This window comes from Zootermopsis nevadensis, unplaced genomic scaffold (genome assembly GCF_977971745.1).
Source record: "Zootermopsis nevadensis isolate Lab colony 2312 unplaced genomic scaffold, Znev_1.0 Znev_ptg000008l, whole genome shotgun sequence".
NCBI lineage: Eukaryota > Metazoa > Arthropoda > Insecta > Blattodea > Termopsidae > Zootermopsis > Zootermopsis nevadensis.
Genome location: NW_028259140.1, coordinates 5,264,662 through 5,289,542, shown reverse-complemented (window position 1 = coordinate 5,289,542; position 24,881 = coordinate 5,264,662). Strand labels below are relative to the sequence as shown.

General features: G+C 38.1%; 1 protein-coding gene and 1 long non-coding RNA gene across 10 annotated transcripts in view; one reads left to right on the top strand and one right to left on the bottom strand.

Moving 5' to 3' along the window:
* LOC147874453 (uncharacterized) overlaps positions 1–24,881 on the bottom strand; it is a 290,349-nt gene that overhangs the window by 203,672 nt on the left and 61,796 nt on the right. The window contains exon 4 of the long non-coding RNA XR_015534240.1: positions 19,618–19,652. This is a non-coding gene — a long non-coding RNA (uncharacterized LOC147874453). The remainder of the gene's footprint in view (positions 1–19,617; positions 19,653–24,881) is intronic.
* Positions 1–24,881, top strand: part of pros (homeobox protein prospero) — a 140,037-nt gene that overhangs the window by 72,197 nt on the left and 42,959 nt on the right. The gene's annotated exons all lie outside the window — the stretch shown is intronic.

Here is a 24,881-nt window from a genome sequence, read left to right as displayed (position 1 = left end):
CTTAAACTATATTTCGATCGCTGATTCCAAATTTCAAAACTAAAAAATCGAATCATTACTAAGGAGTAGAGGTCCCGTATAAGGTACTTTTGTAATTTAATCACATACTCTTACACGTTTAAAATTTGTTACCGCAAATACAGAAACCTCTTTTGTCTGCATACACTAGATTGCGGTAAGAATGGCGGACACTGCCTCTAGAATTTCAATTCGGCGAAGGAGGCTGGTGGATTGAAACATAACTTAAATAAAACCTCGTTTCGTCACAGACTCACTAATAAATTCTGCTGTCAGCAATATTTCTGTAGCGGTTGCAACATTTTGTCAGCAAGGTTGTTGTCCACACTATTCCGTATGGGGAAAAAATAAACAGTAAAATCCTCTTTAAGTGCGGCTGTGAATATCGCGAAGACCTGAGTCCGTGCTCTGGAGATGTGCCACTCTTGACTGCGTTGTGCTGAGCTCCAGCAGCTGTAGCGGTCAAGTAAGAAAAACAAGAACCTGGCTGCCGCCTGACCATGGACCTACTCGTGCCCATTCAGACGCATCAGACGGCAGTGATGAAGATGACGCATATCAGATCTCGCAGCTGCGGTTTCTCAACCCGACGCTGGGCACGAGACCCTCAGAACAACGTTTGTGTGTACCCGATTGTTTGTACTCCTTGCACACAAGGAGCCAACCGCAACACACACGCCAACAGCCCGGATCCAAACTGCACTAGACTCCACGGAGGAGAAATATTCTTTCTAACAGTTACATTACGTTTGTTAGCTCCAGTTACTTCCAGTTAGGTTATATTAAGTAAAGTTACATTATTTTGCGAGGATTAGATTAGTTTCGTTCGGATTAGTTACGTCTTAGGTTTTGTTGGTTTGAATGAGTCTCAGTTACGTTAGGCTAGTTTGAGAAAGATAAATTTTGGCAACCCTCTATTTCACTATGCTCGGCGTCGGGTGGCTAGCTTCCGTCGAGTATAGTTACAATTTCACCGAGGCCACAACTCGGGACTTTTTTTCGATTTGGTGGCCTTTCTCCCGTAATCTCCCCGCCGAAACAAACAGTTTTGTTCTTAGCCCAGTCCTTCCATCGTGCTTAGTTTCCGAGTTAAAAAATCATCTTTACGGGTATTAGTACCAAAGAACTATATTTTCAAGATTGTGGTCATCACTCCCGTAATCTTCCCGGTGCAACAAAGACATCAGTCTTGGCGCTGTTATTTTATCGGTCTCAGTTTTAAGCTACAGAAAATACCTTCACCAGGACTCACAATTGTGACAGATTTTTCTGAGATTTTAGTTGTATTTTTGTTATGATTCTGCTGTGAATTCTGACGACGAGACATGAACGCATAACTTCGTCAGACATAGAATCAGAAACCTCTTCAACAGTAAACGTCACAATCGAATTAAAATCCCTCCGACTTCCGCCACCATTTCGAGTGCCCTGAGTGACAAGTAATTATTACTTCAGTGACAACAAACCCAAAGCTAGTACAAATGACGTCTGAACTTTTAAACTGAACTAAATTAAAGCAATTCACAACGGAAAACTTCTGAACTTAAATAACCCTACATTTTGAAGACTATGTAGGAAAAGGCTGTGGGTTTTACAAATTACTTCTTTAATGCGGTGGTCATGACATCCGAAAAGAACCAAGACAGAGCCTAATTCTAGCAAGTTGTGTAGAAACGACCAGCTGTTTACTAATTTATAGACATTGTTAAGCATAAAGGTCCACTGACACATCAACGGGATCCATCAGAATATCAACCCTGAAGCAGGTCGATCAAATCCAATCACCTTATGTTATTTCTTGAACATCCATTTTTACACTATCCTCCTACCTCCACCTTCAACTTTTAAGTAGTCACGTTTCGCGTAAATTCCCTATTAATATGCTTCACAGAGCCACGGTGGTCTAGCGGTTAGAACGCTGGCCTTGTAATCTCGGGTTCGATTCCCGGCGGTGCCAGAATTTATAACTTGTGTTGGGCAAGGCTGTGGTCTAGGCAACACGGAGTTTTCCTCCGGGGGGGGGGGGCTTCCCCGGTTTCTCCGTGGCATCCCAACAATTACTCCATTCACACATAGAAGAAGGCAATGGCAAACCACTTCTGGATCATCTGCCAAGAACGTATATGAACAGGTCCCAGTCCGAGAAAAGGATGGAAGGATCCTGTTCATATGGACCTGTCGTCAGACAGAACACTAAATAAATAAATAAATAATGCTTCACAGGCGGCTCTTGTTATATACGGGCTTCGCGTTCCTGCTAATTGCCGTGTATTACGAAAACGCGTTGGGAGTGAGAAATACAACAATCATCATTTTGATGTTACATAAGCACCAAAATTCTTTGATGCTAAGTTTGCTACCTACACGACATTCTCTAATAAGACTGGAGCAGGTTCAATGTAGGCAGTAAGTTTTAAATGTTTGCCGCGGATAGGATAATGATGCTCCCCACAATACTTAACGAAACCTGCGGATCGCGAAAGCGCGTATAACACTAGTGACCCGCATAAATTGCTCGCTGTTCGCTAAGACCTTCTCATTCTTGATGCTTGAATAACCCTCACAGTACCGAGTCGTACAGTCACGCGAGTTAACCAATTCCATTGATTTGCAGGATGATTTGGTTATCACAGAAACCACGGTTGTTTCCGAGGCAGTAGTTAGTTGGTTAATGAGTTATGACAGATTCGACTGAATTAGTTATACCCGGAATTGAACTCAAACACTAAATCAAAACTTATAGCTGTGCTTAAATCCAATCCAATTTAATTTTCTTGAGATGGCAGACTACCCTCGACGACATATAGTTTACAGATCTATTGGTAATTCTGATTCGGTCACTAGAGGTTCGATTGTGGTATTCGTGGAAATCACATAAAACTGAGTTGACTTTAATGTGTTCAGAATTGTCCGATTAAACTTGTATTTAAGAGCGCCAGGGTTTTATTGAAAGTCAAATTGAGAACGAAGTCAAAAATATTGTCAGTTCTTGCTGAATGGTAGTCTTCAAATCTTCGTTACGGTTGCCTTATAAGAGTTAATTTCATATCTGTGACTTCTTCAGCAGTCAGTTACATTTGACCCTTTGAAGCCGAAGCTCGTCTAAATAATACACAAGTAGTCAGAACTTACACCAATAAAATAATGGGCCTTCATTACAGAGATAAGTCGATTAATTCCGTTTAGGAAAATAATAGGTGTTTACTGTAAGAATCATACGAAGCGCATAAATACACTGTGTGCGCAAAATGAAAACTTATTTAATATAAAAGCAGGTGGCACATATAGTAACCACACTGCTTTAAAGGGTTTATGTAAGAATAAAGTTCCTTTGCGAATTTTCGTTGCAACTCTGTACCTTGGATATCTTCGCTTCGTCCTCTGTTACATTAGGCTTTTAGTTAGATCTTAATTTACATTAGTTATATCTCGGAGACTATTACATCTTACTAGCACGTAGTATCCCTAGTACAAGTTTAATGGTCTCAAACACACAGACTGAGAAGCTTGTTCTTGCAAACTTGTAGTGGCAAACCCCTACCTAACTGAAACAGCAGACTTACTGGTCAGCAGCTACGGGTAGTTAACCTCGTCCCTTAAAACCGATCGACCCTACACTGCCATTTATTTTATATTCTAAGAGTCTGAGAACCTACGAAACTCCCCTACTCACCACTTCCATTCATTTATGTATGCTAACCCACTGGGAGTTCCCGTGAAACTGTAGGTTAAGTTCTATAATCCTAAGACAAGTTCTGGTCGTTCTGTAAAACCACATTCTATATTTAAGATAATGAACTGTAAACTATTATTCTGTTAATTTGAAAAGGGGTGGAAAACCACACATACGTTGAACTTACAAAAGACGCTATGCACAATGTGAATCTTGGAGCATCTTTGTAAAAGCAGTGAATTCTTTTCGAAAACTTGCATTTGTTCAGAGCTGTTCGACTACACACCGATTCTCATTAGCAAATGAATTATGCATGTGTCTGGATTAGTAACGATGCTGTCGTGACATATCGTAGGTAAACCACTAATACATTATTTAAGTCCTTTCTAGGAATTCTCAGCCGTCAATTGTTCAATAAAATCTGTCCTGTTATGAAAATGAGAAAATTCTCCCCACAGTAAAATACTGGTACTGAAAGGAACTCATTCTTCTTGGAAAATTATTACACGCAGACCACAAAACACAATGTGACTAAAATCGGTAAGCTTCATATTGTTCACGCCGTTGCATCGTTGAAAGTGGACTTATACATCCACATTCAAATACAGGTTAAACTATAGATCTGATGCTCTAAAATCTTAGTTTTTTGTTACAATTCTGACCCCTAAAATCTAGCAACAGAAACAGTTTTCATTTTCTTTACACACGTATTTTAGAATCTGCCTTATCATAAACGCGAAATTCCATGTAGGCACAATGTAAGAATTCTATCGGTCCTTTGTACGTTCTTGTCTCAAGACACATTCGATGGTTTAAGTCTCGATGATACTTCCCGTTGAGGATGACAGTCTGCTTCCGATGTGCCGAGTGATAAATTGTTTTATATAACAGATTCACATACAATTTCTTACCACCAGAAATCGGATACAGAGACAACCTCCAAGACAATCAAATAAATTTGCAGTATAATTGATTGTACGTTTCTTATGCTGCCAAAATTCGATAAAAACGGAGACTTGGATGATGAGTCAGAAGGGATTGAAAAGGTAGCGGAGTGGAGAATCTGAGGACAATCGTAAAACCCTCAGATTAGCAAATATATATGGGAATTCTAATAGGATACCTCGCAGATGCAGGTACAACTGAGCTAATCTGTTCCACACAAGTTCTTGCTATTGTATGATGAAGTGTTTCTGAGAACACGGACCTTTCTGAATGAAGTTTTGCAATGTTGTAATCAACGTCACTGGGCTAAGCTCAGAACACAGATGAGACTTCAGACTTTGTTGGTAGAAAGTCATCTTGTAAAAGCGAAAGACATGGCAACCACTGCTGCCAAGTCATTGCCAACAGCAAGAAAAGAAAAATACCTCGCACAAGCCATCCACATACATAGTAGTTGCGAATGGAACACAAGCCAAACCAACCCTTGACAGAGATTGCACCGAAGGAGGGGGGTAAAAAGGGGGAGGGATGATGTTGGAAGGAGGTACCCACTGCTCTCAGATCTCATTACCAACTCGTCACTAATTACACGCAAAGAGATTGCCGGATCTGTCCGCCAGACTAGTACATCACAGTGAATAAAAAGCGAACGGCTTCCCTCTCAAACGCCATTTTTTATTCCCTCCCCCCCCCCCTCAAATCCTTGTGATGTGTCCTGAGCGTTTCATAAGTCATTTTCGACATCTGAGGTTGGCATAAAAATCTCCTACGATGCGCTGGGATACATTACAAAATGTACAGACTTGCTTAAGTGAAATAAAAATTATCTCCATAAGCTATAACATAAAGAAATAAATTATCTGACTTAATGACATCGAACGCTTCATAATCACGATAAGAAAAAATATTGCACTGAAACCTCTAGGATCAGATAGATCTAATCGTAGTGGTCAAGACTACATCATACATACAGGCGTAAATGCTGCCTTCTGTGGCCTCCTCTGGGACCATTTTCGTCAATTTATTTTAAAACTTTCTAGATTTTCCGGACATGCTGTATGTTAAGTCAATTTATCGCAAGTTTATGAATCATGGACCTCAGTCACTTAATTGTTTGCTTGTAATATAGACTCTTAAAAGACAGGCATAATCAGATAAATTAAATTGATCCTGAGTAAAGCTTGGCTTTTTTTCCAACTCCCTTATCTCCATACATTGTGATATTTTCCGCAAAGAACGCTTGACTTCTTTTTATACGCGTTAAACTCCACGCTTTTCCAAACGACACCTGCCAACGAGAGTCATGGATAAGAAAAGTTTGAAAAATTAATGCAATGAGAAAAATGCCTGTAGACGGACATGCCTGCTTAGAATGACTGAGAAAATCTGATAATTCCATATGAAAAGCAAGACATATCACTCGTACCTAGAATGACTGAAAAATTCAGACGTGAATGCTTTCAGAATTTCTGTTCTAAAGTAACAGAAAATACAGTAGATTACCTATTTGTAGAAAACTGTAAATTTCATGTTTCTTTACATTTGGTGCATACAACGCAATAGTACATAAAGATCAACAATGTGTTTATGCATGTCCCTCACAAATTCAAATTTACGTTATAACCCAACTAATTTATGGGTCTGTACAAATACCTCCTCAACATGAATTCGACTAACTCTACAAAGCCAAGTGGTAATTATATGTACCATTTAACAATTAATAATTCTGAATTCTGTATCTATGATTTTCGTAAGATACCAGTGTAAACAGAAATTATTTCCGAAAACAGCATTAACCAACTAATATTTATAATGATGAAGAGTTGTTTTTTTTTGCGGTACGGACTGAATTCTTAAATATTATTTTGACAATGCTTCAGAGGGCCAATTAATAAGCCACAACTGAAATCACAGTCAACATCTACAAAATGATTTGAAATGTAGTTTCATCCACATCCGCTCTACACAGCACTGACTCTTATTGGTTTATAAAAAGCAGCTTATTTCCCTACATCTCTCTGTGTCGGTTGGCCTCTCTCTTTCTCTGTATGTACTCAGACTGACTGACATGGATCAATGTTTCATTGCATGAAGTTAGTTTTCTGCTTGCTTCTTTCCGACTCAGTGCGCAGTAAACTGATGCATTTCTAGTAGGCCCTAGTGGGCCACACCCTCGACTCACCACTAGTAATATTCCCGCGAAATACATTAGCTTAGCGATAAGATCACGTATTCAAGCGAACTCGGCTTCCGATGTACACAAGCAATAAAACGAATCCTTGATTTAAATTCTATAATTATATAATTTATCCATATGTTTAAGACCCACACAACTCCATACAAAATCACTGCAAATCATTAGAGTGCAACAATGTCCGGTAACAATTTGTTTTATGTCAAAGAAATATCTGGACAAATCTAAACCCAAAAGTATAATTTTTTGAAACAGTATTATCAGATGAAGATGTCTATGCCAGAAATTATCCAGTTAATAATAACATTTACGTACTCTTCTGTCACAAGTTATCTAAATTTAATCTATAAGATAACTTTGGATATACCCCAAATGCTCTCAATGTATGAGTTTCTTAATATATTATATATTTGTTCAAAAAACTGTATTCAGATATATTATAAAACATAATAACTACACCTGCTATAACCAACAGGGAAGTTCTTGACAGAATATCTGCCTGTAAGTAGAAATTTAATTATTATGTAGGCCTGCATGTATTATCTATATATAAGACCATACGACTCAGTAACACGAATACATAATAAAGTTTAAATTAACATATTGCTTCTGCGATAAACCGACAATATACTTCATTTTCAATAAAATTTGATTTGCTGAATTAAATGTGCTATGAATAACATATTCTTATTACACATTTACATTTCACTGTATGAACATATTTTGCCTTCCATCATGTAAATTTCAGTTACAGTTCTTATTAACAATATGCAGTACGCCAAACGCTAAAAGATTTTAATAACTGTTTAGCAATACAGACCATCGGGTTGTCGCAGGTTCGTTACAGCATCATTACTTCAGTAAAGAAAATGTTCTGTTTTGTGAGATTATTTATTTCCAAGTATATTAGAATAACGGATATTAAAATATCCTAAACATTACCTTAAATTATGTTACAATTAATCTTGTGCTATTATGACGAGTATTAGTTAAATTCGAAGCAACTGGTGCCAAATCGAAATTAATTAATCATTTTCAGGACCCTTGCTAAATTTCCTTACTTCAAAAGAGCGGGCAGACTATCACAAACACAAAATTACTTTCCTGAAGAGAATCATCGGGCTTCTTAAGACGCTGAGTCACGAGTCATCTTATTTCCGCTAATATATAAGGACAGGCTGGATGATTACTTCGCGATGATTTAGCAAGAAAGCGATTCCAGCATTACTTGGACTTTAAAAGTACAAGAACGTGTCGAGGGCTGAGGCGAAGTGGGGTGTCGGTAACAGAGTGCCGTTTGGGCAAACGGCAACTCAGACAAGCGTGAAAGTCTGGGAAAGGAAAGACTTCCTCCCACCAGATGACAGACGATGTTCACACAAGACGCATAGCTCACCCTCGAATTCGCGTGACAGCTTGCATGTTCGTTACTGCCAGCCGCCCCAGTAGCTAATAGTACTTACATAAATTTCAAACGGGAAACTTATGGGTTGATGAGTACTGGAAAGACATATGGTAGATTGCCTCACCTCTGAAATTACGCGTATTGTTTAGTGTCTTTTTCTTTTGTTTTCCCAACGGTCATTCACAATACTTTGTCTTGTGAATAATTTGGTAAAGATACAAACGTATGATAAAATAACTGCTGTTCTCTGCAGCTGTTTCCGATATGCTTGGTAGAAGTAATGCTAATGACTTTTGCAATTATGAGAATGATAAACGTAACAACTTATTTCCAAGAAAGTCAACATATAGTACATTATTTGCAGTTTTATAGTTTAGTTTTGTGGCCATGTTTGTTCCTTGTTGAGAGAATTGACGTTGCTTCGTTGCAAGGCACTGGCAGATTGCAGGACAACTATGATCTGTGAGTTTGGGGAATGCGAAACGAATATGAAGTTGTTTCGTCAGTCATGATCTTCTTCAGGTACGAATATAACACTTCTTATTTTATCGTCCAGTCTCTTTTAAATGAAGCACAAAATTTTCAGACTTAAATACACTTTTGTTTCCAGCCACAAAAATTCTATTTGAGGGAGACTGATAGAAACTTAAAATAATTGTGTAAAGAAAAACTGTTAAATTTCAAGAATTTAAAGAGATCAAAATATAAATGATATACCTGTTTCTCTTATGGAAGTTCGAAGCAAGTGCTATAGGAAACTGCACACAATCGAATGTACGTAATTAATGGAATGTTATTAACAGAATATAACTAAATACTGCGAGTTAGTGATTTTGTAAGTCTCAGACTGTCTAAGCTGAAGCTGGTGTTTCCCTGTCCTGTCGAGCAAATTCCGTGAAATGAATTTATAATAGACAGATTAAAACGCGAAAAACGAACCGCACATTTCAATACAACCTACATCTAGTTATGTATTGCAGGTACTGAGTCTGCAACAGAAAATTTCGTTAATGTAAGCCTATGCTATCAATATAGGCTTACATCACGAGGAACACGAGGCCTAAACACTAGTTGCTATTCTATTACCGTGCGGGCTGATAAGCATAACTTGGCAGTTGCATTCCAGGCAACACGCACTACAGCTCTAATGATGTGTGTGGCTGCAGGGAATCGGGCATACATACAGGGGTCAGTTGTATCATCGCAAGAACATACCCCACGGCCTGCGATGATAATGCTGACGGCTTGCTCTCTACTCTATAAAAGCCAGGGAGCTACTGAAGACTGCATGAAATTACCTACATGTTCTGGAGATCATTACAGTTTTAGAAAGAGATACTTATGCGGGATTTTCAATCAAATTATTTATTTATTTTACTGTATAGTAACGCATCTAGGCCTATAAAACCAAGCGAATAGGCCATCTTTCACTAGAAATCAATATTGCCAAGGTCAGGTCGTAGATAAAATACTACAGAGAGAAGTCTAGTGATGAACGTTGTTGAATACAGTACCAGAAGATTGATTACATTGTATAAACCAATGTAAGCTTTTCTATTTATTACTAGTATGACATGTTAAATGAAATGATTAGTTGCCTAAAGTAGGTGCATATCTGACCCTGGGACACTGTGTGTCTATTACGCGGGAGAGTTAGCACTGTGTTCAGTTCGTCTTTCGGAGCACATGAAGCTCATCTGATGAGTTTAAAGATTTGTTTTTCCCAAAGAAAGTTTTAGCTTTCGAAAATGTCTTCATGTTAATAAAATAGGATTATCGAGTTTGGTGGGTCTGCGTATAAAATTATAAACCATGTCTACGTGTCTTCCTTCTAACCAGCAAAGTTTTACAACTGGGCAAAAATGAATATGAACAGAAAAATATAAAGGGACAGAATATCTAGCAGTACCAGCAGCAGTCATGTATGTATGTCTTCCCCTTACTCCCCTAGCTGAATCCCGCTCCTTACCCCACTTCCCCTAGAGTCCCAACTCTCTTTGCAACCCTTTTCTTTTCCTCCCCAGGTCTTCTTAACTGCTGCACGGGGAAGGCACTGGCAAGACTTGAAGCCATTGATTCATGAGCTTGGAGGAACAGAAAAGTAAAATCAATACGCAAGCAGCAAGCTCTGGCCTATGTACAGTGGGTAATACTGCAGGGGGTGGTAAAGAGTACGTAGTATGTACGGGCAAACTGTCGAGGGCAGAAAGAAAGAAAGGAATTGTAGGGTTGGTGTGTGTGTGTGTGTGAGGTGGGGGAGAAATTTCATGAGAAGAAAGAAGGAAATGTAAGCTCGATGGGACGGTGGTGGTCTGTGCCACGCGTCCAACCCCACAAAACCCACCTTCCCAAATACATACATCAAGCAGCTGATACACAGCTGGACCCATTGCTTACGTCATGTTCTGGATGTTGTTACATAATACGTAATAGGGTAAGATACGATTACGAAAACTAGCCTGAACTCCTACGTTCAGAGGCAGGATAAAAACCCATTCTCATTCTCCTGAAACCTTGTTATTAGGCAAGGAATTGTTAAACAATCGGGAATCTGCCTTTGTTTCATAGTGTTCACTTTGTCATCAGAGAGGAGCAGATTCATGGTATATGAAAGACAACAATGTTACGCCTCGTTAAATAATGAGCCATCTATCTGCCAAACACCTATCTTACTATTAGTAATCCAATTCTCGTGATATTTTCAGATTCATACGGTAGCGAGTATAAGGATGTCTGTCTCCTATGATGTTGTACCTTGATGATAGAGGCATCAAGCACTTCTGAAAGACGGTAAACTTCTGCCAGACTACAAGGCGCACCAACCCAGAAGACAGTTGTCTTCTTCTCAACAGTTTTCCACACCAAAATTCTTTATGCAATTCACGTTTCCCACATCACAAGCACGTTACAAGAACAGCGCAGAACTTTTAAGATTTTATCACCGTAATATCACTCTCAGTGGATGAGTATAGATCTCTGAGTCTTTCCTTACATAATTTTCTGAATTTCTTACTCCGTGCTTCTTAGGTCTAAATATTTTAATGAGGCTTTCGTTTTAAATCACTTGTAATTTATATTCTTCCCAGTTTAGTAAGAGATCACGTTACTCACCAAAGAACTATAAAATAATACCAAAAATAGCTTACATTTTCTAGTGGTGTTTCCAAATACATATCCCAAATTTTTGTGTATTTTTAAGTTATTTATTTACTTTCTGTAAGACCTATGAGTTTCTTACTTATTCTGTTCTTGTGTCGTGTTCATATATCAAATTTTATCTATCTATAGACTTAAAATCATTGAGAGCCATAAACAGTTTAGAATAAATTCATGTCGAGTGTTTGGTACTAAGTGTAAAACAATTCTGTGTGGGGGAACAGCTGGACAACTGCATCGATTATTTGAAAGACACAACGCTTTCATTCTGCAACATGTATTATTTAACATGCTCACTCTTAGTGAATACGACCTTGATATGCATATGTTATACTCGAACAAGTCCCTGTATCTCTTCAGCACATCCAAACTGAAATCGTTACGTAAGCTACACAAGAGACCTGCATTTTCAATACAGCGAAATCTACACAAGTGAAAAGTAAAAAACCAATGAGCATATCTGTCTTCTGGGTCGTTGCGCCGTGTAGTCTCATAGAAATTAACCGACGTTTCAGGTGGTGATAACCCAGATAATGGAGGCAGTAAATACCTCTTAAATATCAGTAGCTGCATTGATTATAAAGCGACAAATATCGGTATGATTGTGAATTATGAACGTGTACTTTCATCACTAATCTTTAACTAGTGCTGAGGTTGGAAAGCATGGAACTTCACTTCAACTTCCCCCATGCGCATCCACGGAGTGAAGCAGAGGGAGTGGAACGATTTCAAAAACAATTTATTGACCAATTAATTAATTAAATGTCAAAATATCGGTTAAGATGAGCTGTTTGTGCAACGTTTCTGCGTAAAATTAAGCTACCATCCGAATGGTTACAGAACTGTGGAGTTAACTCGAATGAAAAGTGAAACAAAGGGTTTTCCATTGCGACAGGGCGGGAAATAGCACAGATTACAAAGTCAAGGTGCACGAACTCACGTTCATTCAACGCCCATTCATTCATCTGAGGAGTTGTAACCTTGAGTGAAGTGCTAGAGATCTTGAGGACTGCAGGTTGTGTGTCACGACGGACCACTTCCTGAAATACCTGAGTGGAGGAGGAAGGTGGTCATCGGGCCTTGAATCCGTCTCGCAGCTCTTTCCTGTAAGTTGGGAGGGACAGGAAGCGGGAACAATACCAGTCGACCTGGGCGCGACATTCGTTTCTCACAGCAAATGTGGGTGTCAGGAAGCCGGCAATGAGTCGCTACCATGGCCCACACTTCCCGTGATCCAGCACTCAACAAAAAATACGCATTCATATGTTTCTTTCCTGTGCTTTTTAATGTCCTTCAAAAAAGCACCGTTTTCCTGTAGAGATTTCAGAACTTCCTTCAGTAGGGACAGCACTACGCGATGCTACGAGCAATCTGAAGGCGCGATGTAAAACACGAAAGCATTGCATAGAAATACTTCACGTCCTGAGTCGAACTATGCCTAAAACTCGTGAACTTTTACAGTTTAGGAGATTCGTTCCTTCTACAGCTAAAAGAAAACAATAATGATCAGCCACTTTCTGTAATTATACAAACTGTTGCACCTGTTAATAGCGATATATTGTTGTACATTTACAACATTCTGGTGAAAATTCACACTTTATTAAAATTAAAATTAAAAATTCACGCACAATTTAATCGGAATACTTGAAATGTAAGAACCACTCAAGAGACCTAGTTTTAGATTGGAGGATAATATTAGAATGGATCTTTTAAGAACAAGACGTGATTTATCATTACCTTCATTGCCTTCGTAGGCAGTTAAGTTTACAAGGATTATGAACAACTGTTTCTTTTAATCGGAAATACTGTAAGTGACTTTTACATTCAACGTGGCTTTGGTGCGTGGCCCACATTTTAAGGTCTTCGCACTGGTTCCCGTATCCACGCCCGCACATTCAACTCAACTTAAGCTGTAACACGCAGGTGCTTTTACCCAGTTTCTAGTCACAGATAACGTTATCAACAGAAGAAATCCTATAGCAACGAGTCAGTCCACTGTGCCTTTTAAATACTAAACCTGTTTATTTCGCCATAAAGGTCAGCACAAACTACTTTGTAATTTCTAAACCAGTAACACCCGTTTAACACTCGTTCTGTCACTTTCTATCTACAGGAAAACACACCGAAAATTGTAGGTTAGCACAACTTCTGTATACTAAATATAATATTTTAATTTGAGTATTATTGATTCTATTAAATCATAGGCCTTTTTAGAGTGCGCCATTTATCTGGGACCATAGGGGAGTACTGTTATTTGGCAAAATGTGTGTTCAGTCTCTTGTGTTAGAATATTTTGCCTCGGAGCAGCCATTAAGTCTCTACGCACTTTATTACCAATACTTTAAGAAATTACAGTGATTTTTCCATGCTAACAACACAGCGAAAATGGGAACTAATGTAATATTATTCCATACCCCATCTACGTCTTTATCTGCATACAGATGTTCTTCTTTTAGGTTTCTTCCGAGCAAACTTCTGTCTGCATATATTCTACCCCAACAATTCCTGTTATACATACCACAGATCTAAATTAACCTGACATGCTATCAAAACTGTCGATTTCTTTTATTCACGAGACATAACTGAATGCCTGTTTAACCTGTAAATGTATGCGGTTTGTCTTTGTCTGCTACAAAAATAAAACTTTATGTCGAAGGATAGCGTCTGGTCACTCCGCTAGGTACTGTGGGTAAATGCTGCAATGTGCGTGCTATGATGTAATGATTGTGGTTTCCGGTGGAGGAAGTACGTCCTGACCCTGAGTGTTCTGCTGTCGTATCTTTGTATCGGCGGGCCCTCCATCAAGTGAGAGATGAAATTACTCGTGCGGCTCTCGGCTTACCTCTTGCGCCTTGTCGCCTTCCTTCATCCGCCCTGCCACTCCCACGCTATCCAGGAAGTCCTACTTGCTCTTGTTCAAGGCGTGCTCATCTCATTGTCAGTGACAATTACGGCATGATCGTCTTGTCATCAGCATGCAGAGCTTCCACCACGAAAGATCGGTTTCAATCCTCGGACGTTTAAACTTCTGCATCTTGATCTTGAGAAAGCTGCCCTGCCAACCATTCCATCCGCCTAACTTTACGTAACGCATTGTCTGGAGTAGTTATTAAAAGTCACCATCAAATGGTTCTCCCTATTTGTGTTCGAATGGTCTCTGGTTCGAGACCCGACTGAAATATTTTGTGGTTCTCCTCAGTTCTAAATTCCAAGTAAGTACGAAATAGATATTACCTCAAGCGATGTAACAAACGCTTTGTTTATTAATAAACTGGAACGCGTCGCCCTGATGATGGAAGAAGCAAGAGCCTCTAAAACGTCGCTGAATTTCCGCCAGACTACGCGGCGCAACAATCAGAAGACAGCCATTTTCAGACATTGAAGAATTTGACAGACCCATGTATTACAGGAATATTCCAATATCATTTCCAGATAATCTAAGGCCTGCCTGAAGTAACAGTACTCCGGAAAGGAAAATAACCGTCCCGCGAAAAAAAATTGTCAAGAGCCAATGAAACGAATCCAGTGCTAATCACTGATTTCGAAACTTCAGTGCTGACATAATCTCAGCTTGACACATGAAAATGTGCATAGATCCTAACGCTGTCCTCAACTCCAGAATTTCTCTGTCTCTAAAGTAGGGTGATGTGACAGAGTCACGATAACTCCATAAAACTGCGTGTTGCTGCCTCGTCTACACACAGAAATAAAACATAATCCATGTATGCAAATAATGCAACAACGCAAAGAAAATAACAAATTAATCATTCAAAGAAATCATAAGCACTCAGAAAGTGTTCACAGCATAATGACTTGTGGGAGTCTTGTTTCAATATTAATTGCAGTAACATTTCAGAGTCAGTAAAGGCTCGACATTTGTGCCCAACTCCGATACCTAATCTTCGTATACGCCAGCTCATGATCGGGACATTTACAGTTCCATCACGTGTTCTTTGAAAAATCCCTTATTTGTGGTGAAAATAAGCATCAAATCCAAAAAGAACAATGTTGTCATTTTAGAAAGTAAAATAATTATGCTATGGGTCATAACTCTCTAAGAACATTTCGACTGTAACAGATCGAATATACAATTCATTTACTGTTTCCAACTTCGCTTTTAGCTTTCTCATTTGGTGGAAGAAAACCACAAATCTACTGCAAGTCGCACGCTATTGTTTTTGTGAAGTGACAGAACATACAACGTTACTAATATCAAACACTAACCACACAAGAGTTTCAACTGAAATGTCTATAAAATTCCACGAACTATCTTTACCGTTTCATTATTAATTACGAAGAATAGATTTTCTGATGTTGAGATAGGGAAGGTTTCGAATCAGAATAATTACATTGAATACAACAACGATGCAAGTCTAACAAATTCTAATGTCAAACTGATGGAAAATCTCCAGTTTACTCGTACTTTAAAATAATTAAATTACAGATTGCATTCTCAGACTTAAAATTACACATTTGAATAACGTATGTAACATGGATTTGCTACAGGATTTGAAAGGAGATGAGCACTACTTTATATGAAGAAACTCGTTGGCATCTGGTGATAAAATTTACAAACTATACGCCAAATTATATCGAGAAACATTTCGTTAAAATGAAATGAAAATAAATTTCGTAGCAATACTGAACTACTTCTAACAAAAAAATAAAATAAAACAGAGCAAAGAAACCACGAGAAAATAGGATATTTTAAATTAAATTTATAAAATCGGACAGTTCTTGCAAAATACAAACCACTGTGAACAAAAACAAAATATCATAGCAATATGAGCCTAGTACATGAAATCAACATATCTATCTACAGAACTGTCTTAGAATTGAGACAAACTTTGCTAGTATAATTAACAAAAAATGTGTAATTCGATTTACAACTTGTTTGGGATGTACTTAAAGCACAATATTACGACTTTTGTAACAAGGTGAAGTTGAAGACATCGCAAAGACGCAGTCGATAGGGAATAATGCCGAGGATGCATCACAAGTCAATTCATATAACTGTCAGCGGATGACTCAACTCTGATTTTCAGCATTCGTTATATGTATCAAAAAGCGACGTTGGTTTGATTTTACACGACAGTTATTTAATAATAATCACTGTACCCTATTTTGTTCAGAATCTGACACAAATAAATTAAAGACGGACGCCCTAGAACTCAGGAAATTGTTATTTCATGACCTAATATAATATCAAAAATGAAACATTAATCAGTTACAAAGAATCTAATAGTCTACATAAATAAGCGTGTTTTAAAACTGGCTAGATACGTTAGACCAGAAGATATAATGAAATATACATTATCATTCATTTCAATAACGAACAGCAGACTAATCCGTAAACGGCATTCTTTTATAGCAATGGAAGCAATAGATTTAGAGTGTAATGTGCTTCTTACATAGGCAGACGGTCGCACTGTCAAGCTTGCTGCGAGACACGTACGTGAATGCGGGTCAATTCTGTCATGCAAGGTCTTCGTTCCAAACGGTGCGTGTGGGTTCACCGCTGATCGGCCCATGTAAAGAAATTTATTACATCTGTCCACGGGTCTCATGCCTATCAGATAATCCAGTCCACGACTTGTCTCACAGTAATTTCTTTACCTTATTTATTTAACGTTCGTATATTTCATGCGATTACATCAAAAGGCCTATATTAATCACGAATTTAAAAATATAAGCTGATTGTAGTATAAATTAAGAAACCGAACGAATGTAAGCGTGGGATATAAACAGTCTGACTGGCTTACACATTTATTTTCGTTTTACTTTAAGACAGTTGATCAGAAAAAGAAAATAAAAGATGGCGAAATTCTGGTGAGATTTCAGGTTGTTCTCACGACAGAAATTATGAAGATTAGTCTCCTGGGATACAGCGCACTAAAAGGATGAATACCGATGTTTAAGTCTCATTAGTCTTCGAAGAATACGAGACACGTTTTGGTGTAAAGTCCCTATGATAAAGTAGGATTTGAGGTTTCCACTGCTATAATCCCGAAGATGGCAGTCCCCTGATGATGGAGGCAGCAAGTACCTCTGAAACGTCTGTAATTTTCTACCAGACTACACGGCAGTACAACCCAGAAGATAGCCATCTTATTACCAACAGACTGTTCCTGTTATAGGAAAAAAATATATTGCTTGTAAAGCAGCAAATTCATTAACGCTAAGAGTGAGTCATTTCATTTTCTGTACTACGAACATTACAAAATTTCGAAGAATACGGAATGATGAAATCCTGCAGTGGATAGTATCTTCAGAACAATACCATGTGACGCTTTATTACTGTAGTTCCCAGATCGTTGTCTTGTCATACGCAGAATCATACCGTCAGATGCAAGAAACTTCACAAGCAATTGTGAATGTCAGAGCCAAATCACTGGCATCTAGGAGAAATATATACATCAGCAACTGGCATACCTTTGCTTCAATATATCACAACTACACGTAGCCTCTTTGCTGTTTGGTTCATAACCACAGCAATGACCAGCTATGAAATGTCGATTATTAAAAACTGTCTTGGCTTATTTTAAAGTGTTATCCGTGCATTATCCGGTTTAATTAACAAAATTTGTGACAGGAAGGATGTGAAGGAACAAATACTTACGGTCAAATCTAAATTTCAGGGCCGATTATTTTCATTTCACTTTCATTAATTTCCCTTGCTCTGTACAGAAAAATTCTAAGGCCTATTAAAGACTAAGGTTGCTTCCTACGAAATAGGTTAGATTCAAAGAAATGTATATCACAGTTTATGCCGGACACAGTGGTCACGCGGTCTGCGGAGTGGGTCCTGTTCGCTTGGACACTGGGACCGTGGTTTCGAATCCCGCTCGAGGTACATGGAAGTTTCTGCGTTGCGCTGTGCTGTATAGGCACAGGCATTGAAATGAGCTGGTCAAATGTCCAAGAAGTTCTACCGAATATATAATATAAATCAAGTAACCTCCCATGTATAACAACTGACAGTCTCTGGTAACAGTTTTAGATTTCGACTATTCGGGCTACTGAATTTGGTAACTTTCACAGACTTCAAACGTTAATTCTACACCAGGTAGTAAAATATTAGATTCTCCCTCTCCCCGCGCCCGGAACTAACCACAAGAGAATAGTTAAGAAGATCTGAGATATGTTCATTTCTTTACGAATACACGATTACGTGGCCTGGGAATGCAGATCGTCAACGCAGTGGAATACCAGCTCGAAATACGTCACAGATACACGCTGGAAAATTAATATCAGTGTCTCAATCCAACAAAAAGAATCTGAGATAAATAATTCCTTGCCCTCTCCTTCTGATGTTGGAGAATACTGGCTAAGAATTCTGTCTTCATGTACCTGCATATTTTAGAACTCTGTCCAACAACTGTCGCTGATATTGACAGTAAGTTTATAATGTTTCCTAACTTACCAGTGAGTTTTAACTGTCTAGAAATCGTCATCATCAAAGGCTTTGTGGGAAAAGAGAAGTCTATCAATATTTCGTTAAACATTATCATTTTATCTGAATAAATAGTTCATTAAAAAGTAGAAAAATCAAGGCGTGTTATTTTAACAGACATTAAGAAACTCGGAACTATATGTCAGTCACCTGTTGAAATCCGTACACAAAGAGAGAGAGAGAGAGAGAGAGAGAGAGAGGAAAATACTGCAGCATGCAGTGGCATTGCGTGTTCCGGACGGTGAAAGGTGTTCTGCTACTGTATGTTTAATGACGCACAACCATATAACCTTCATTAAGAAACGAACAAACATTACAAGGTACATCCACAACGTTCGTGCGCGACACAAAGAATTATGAAAGAAATTTAAAGTACAAAGTGTTTAAAATTCTTCTTGAAACCAAAAATAAAATACGATGTTATTTTTCTGGGTTGTGACGCAATGTGGAATAGTAGGTGGTTTCGGAGAAACAGTCTCCACAAAACAACAGCAAAATATTTCTTATGATATAAGACAACGGCAAAATAAATCACACGAGTCAGTCCACACAACATTAAATTCATTACAGAAGACGCAATTCTAATGTGCTTCTAAATAAACAATTACGGCCACACTAAAAGTGAGACGAACGAGTGGTTAATGAAGGAACCCTTAATGTCCTTAAAGTACAATTTACTCTGGAAACACTTGCTAATGATAAAGTTACAGTACGGTCGCTTTAATGTACCTTATATTTAGAGTTATTTTGTCTTTAAAAAGAGAGAAACTCACCCAAGTACGTCCCATTTGCAGTCGACCAGCAGGGCCTGAAATAAAAATAAAAACATTTCATAACACATCCTTTCTCAAAAAAAATTCGCAAATTAATCTTAAAAATTAATACATAAGGTGCGTGTTACAGACTTCAGGCCCACGTATTTCTTGTCCTGTCAGCTAACTGAATTATAAGTTGCGTTCGAGATTGCAGAATACGTTCAGGTCTTCACTTCATTATTACTGAAACATGCAAGTACCAGTTAAATGTTTCCCGATGTCCTCTAGATCAGCTCTTGAAATCCATATACGACTCGACTCTTTGGTTCTAGAGCAAGCCGGCTGTTTCAACTATTAATCGCCTGGCATAATTTCAGTAAGGACATAACTTCGACATAAGGCAGTTAGTTTCAGCTGAGAGGAACTTTATAGTTTGAGGTTTAATGGCTTAGTTTTTCTTTTTTAGTAACTACTTTTTATTTGGAATCTGGCCAGTGTCGTTTCTCAATGTATGAAGTTGTCCAAGTAGACAAGTTAACTTGGCGGTGGTGTGGGTTAGGGGACACAGTTAATATATTTGACATTAAAACCAGTACCATGTTAGTTGCGCTGTGAAACAGTGCTTCTAAATATGCTTACGCTAATCCGTTTGTTAATTTCTGGAATGAAGTTGTGGCACAATCAGACAAAATAAGCTAATTAACGAATACCTGTGACAATTATGTAAAGTTTTGATTCGTCTATAGACGAAAACAGAAATCTCGGAAATTCATCTATAACTTCCCACCAAATATTACGGAACATTTTTCGTAACAAATTTCGTTATACGACTAAGATTTCGTTGAAACAGCACTAAAATTTGTATAAAATCTTCACGAATCACAAAATAAATCGCAAATATCTATTAGTTAATATGTTAATCCTCACTTCCAAATGCAAACTTTGGTTATGGTTATGGGTTTTATGGTTTATAGATGGTATTAATTTTGTTAAAATTTCTGACGCTGGAAGACACAGTCACTGAAGTATGGCCTCTTTCGAATCACGTACCGTAATCATTTGCCCGCTGCCCTCATTGTGTGGCGCTTCACCACGAAGACGAATATCATGAGATACCTAGACAATCGAGAGAGAAATTTGGAAAGTCCCTCGTTAAGATAAAAATGTTTACTTATTAATGAAAGTCAGTCTTTCAACCGAATAGAAGGAATAAATTTACGCTCAGAAACCAGAAGCTTAGTAATGAATAGTTGATAGCCAGTCAAAATTATAAGCGTAAAAAAAAACAAGCATGTTTCTCTGATAGTAACGACGTAGACTAGCATTCGTGAGTTCTATGGTTCGAATACAGCCAGGCGATTACCAGGATAGTATCTATAAAAACAGGCCTGTGTCGTCCTCCATTAATTCTTTTAGTTATCAGTCAATGGTATACAGCCCCTGCGTTTAAAACAGCGTCGTTAAATAACGCAGGAATCGACGTACTTTAAACCCGACCTTCTGCTGAATGTTTAAATGCCCATGTGTCATGCTGCAGACAGGATATGCGTCGCTCTCACAAGAAGTGCAGAGACATGGCTCTCAAAAACCAGCCCGCCGCCAACTAGCGAACAAATTCTGAACAAATTTAAGAAGTTTCTCATACTTCTCAAGTTTCTGTTTCGCCACAATACGTTTAATTGACGGCGTAGTTATAGGGCAAGAGCAGCCGAACACAAAGACGGAAGCACCATACCATCATCGTGAAGTAAACATATAAATAACAACGAAAACTCCCCTGCACATTTGTGCAGAAAAAACAAATTAGTCTTTGTTGTACCACAACACTACACTACATAAGAGTTTCATTGGCATAAACATAAGTTACTCACGCTGCTCAATAACCATATGACTGTGGGTCTAATGGATGTGAGAAAATTCTGTCAAAATGACGAAGGCGACATCATATTCCTAGTTTGTTCTCGGCAGAGATCAGATTCAGTGTTTTGTGAGTGGGTGAGTCAACACCTCACACTTACTCGGTCATCCGGGCAGAGGAAAGCAAGACTTCAAGACGGTACATCGGAGGGCAAGGGGGAAGGAGACAAAAAAGAAGCTGGCCATGGAGCTGAAGGACAGGAGTCAGGCGGATGACGTGTCATCTTGAGCGAGCACATCTTCAAGTGCTTGGGGTTACGAGATGTACTTGCACGCGTGTATGCTGACAGCCCTTCTCGGAGACACGAACTCTGTTCTTGCGTGGGAGTGAATGTTAAGTGAGAGTATTCACAGGTCTGTGCCACTGTATTCACACGCCAAGGTAATGACGATATTCCCGACAAATTTGTCAATCATTTTCTCGTAATTTACAGACAAAGGGCAAATTTTGTTTCCAATTTAAATTTCATCATGAATTAAAGGAACAGCTTTGTTCGAAAGTAAAGAGGAATTCATCGTTTTGGGAAAATCCGATTAGCGATTCTTTAGTTGTTATAAGCGAACAGAATAACAGACAGACATGAGCTAATAGGCGTATCTTTCAACTTTTTTTGAAAAACGCCTAGGAATTCCTTTTACCCTTGTCACACAACTACCACCACCATAATCGAAGAAATGGAATTGCTAGATTGTGCTCTTAATTTGTATCAATGGGTACCAGAACCCTCACCATTCAGCTCATGGAAATTTTTTTAAGATGTTATAACATTCATGGTAACAAAAAATCCATTGCATAATTTGGCTTGTATTAATGAATTCTCTTTTAAGGAATATTTTCTTAAACACAGACTAAAATTCAGTATGTAACATGCATAAGCCCCATAAAATTTTATTTAAAATACGAGGAACAATAAGATCTTAGTCTTTTTGGCAATTTACATCACAAATGTCACATCATGTGAGAACACGTTCTTGCTGTTTCAAATCGCATATAGACTATTAAATTATGTCATAAAAAGGAAAAATTTGAGTGTTAAAAATTTAGAGTGAAGGATCGTAGGAGACTAATTTCACTTTTTTTCCAAATTCCTGGGACAATATGTAAAAGTAATTTGGAAAATATTTTGCAGCGGAAATGCCTATATTTGACACCATAATTGATTTTTGAAACTTCGTTTTTATTGGAACGTGCACTTTAATACTGATAACTCACATTTTTAAAACACGCCGAAAAGAATGTCATATTTTTATTGCAATATAATAAAATTTGATTTTAACGTATAATTATGCAAGCTGCAAATAAAACCAACAGCCAACAGACGAGATCAGTAACACTTCATTCAGTCCGAAACTGATTTTATATTCACAAAGTCAACAGCGACTAAAGTTCCAAACTCTCAGCGTATCTCCTTATAATTTCTTAGAACATCGGTAATAAATCATGTACTTCTTGCATTAGTAAATGGCTTTGTCTAAGTTTGAAGTCCAGTGCAACACTTCAAAGAAAGTTACAATAATAAAAGTACTTGGTTCAAAATAATACCACGATTTTTTCTGTAAAGGACTTGTGATTAGACTCGTCAACATGAAATATTTATTGTAATGGTTTCATGTTACGCTTTATTTGAATGTCTTAAAATTATTGAACATTCCTTAATGGCTGTTTTATTACTCATATTATTATTTTCCTAACCAGTTTCAGACAATTTTTGAACATTAGGCCATCTGTAACTTTAAGCAGGAAAACAGGCTTTCAGTCCTCCAACATCCTAAATTACTATTCACATTTAATGAGATACAGACCTATTTATTTATAAATGATCCTGGTATATAAAGCAATGTTTTTTTTTCGTATCCTAGTAATGACTAATTGCCATATTCCGATTTAGTATTTTCACCGTTGTTTTTGTACTTCCTCAAGCAGTACACAATGAAGACGTATGGGCAGATGGAGGCATAGCTCCACGCACTCTTAACCAGGGCACTAGGTTCAGGAGTGTGGCCCACCGGTTTATCCCCTGAACCGATCTGGCACGAGTAAGCCGCAGAACTTGTGACGTAGCGGAGAGAAAAGTACACCTCTCCCTACCGGGAATCGAACATAGGTTCCTTCTATCATTCATCGCTTTCACTGCTCTTTGAAAACTCTAGGCTTAAACTGGATGATACTAGTCTATTAAAATGGATCTTAAATAAATCAATTCTAAGATTAAGGACTGGATTCATCTGACTTAGAATAGGAACCAGTGGCGGGTTAATGTCAACATAGCAGACTAACAAACATCCCGATTCCATAAACGACGGGGAACTTATTGTCTCTTGAAATGACTACTAGCTCCTCTAAAACGACTATTCTCGATGTATTCAGTTAGTGGGCCAATGGGACGTCTTGCGATGGGAAGAGTTCTTGAGGAAACTCTCCCCAACTCTCATTGATGAGTTACATCCTCTACTGGTCTGACGGTTCCCACGGCTTATAAGTATCGTAGCACTGTGGTTCGGATACAATCTGTATGGTTCTGTTACACATTAAAACATAACCTGGCGCCCGCGGGATATATCCACTTTCGATTATAGCTTACAAAAACCGATAAATGTGTATCAGATTTATAAATGCTCGTTACTTCATCAGTGATTCATGGTGGATTTGATGGCACTGTGGCAGGTTCCTCTCCAAGTTCTTCGAATTTTTCTCTGTTAGTCATCATTCCATCATTTCTCTGCTCCTTACCCATATATCACCGCCCTATGAGGTGTGCGAAAACCCCGATCAAGCCGGCATTTAGCTGGTCTCAGACTAAAGGCAGTCTTCATCCATAAATAATTCTATTTTCTACATCAATAAATGAGACAACATTTGCAGTCTTATTTACAAATTATCAGTCAGATGATCTGTAATAGAAAAACTTTATACAAAAATAAGTCATTAAATTATGATTGCACCACGTTTCGGTTCGAATCTCGGCTGATAAATCATCAAAGGTTTGAAAAAGGTGGCCAGTAATGTAGAATAGTTCTTTTGGCCAAAAACATTCTTATAATAGTTTATGATATTTCGAATTTCTCTCGACTATTGTTAACAGCTTCCTCAAAGGTGTGTCTTTGTACTTTACTGCATTTGTAGTTGAAATAACTTTCTGAACAACCTACAAATAAAGCAAGTACAGATGTAAACCGCGGAAGACAGCCGGTGTCCTAAACTCTATGCAGCCGAAGCTCGTCTAAACAACACTTTAGAAAATACTTAAGAATTCAGCACGTACCGCAATGAAAACACAACACTTCACCATTACAAAGATCAAAATCTCAACGCTGTTTAAGGAAATAATAGTTGTTTACACTGAGAATCATACGAAACCATTAAT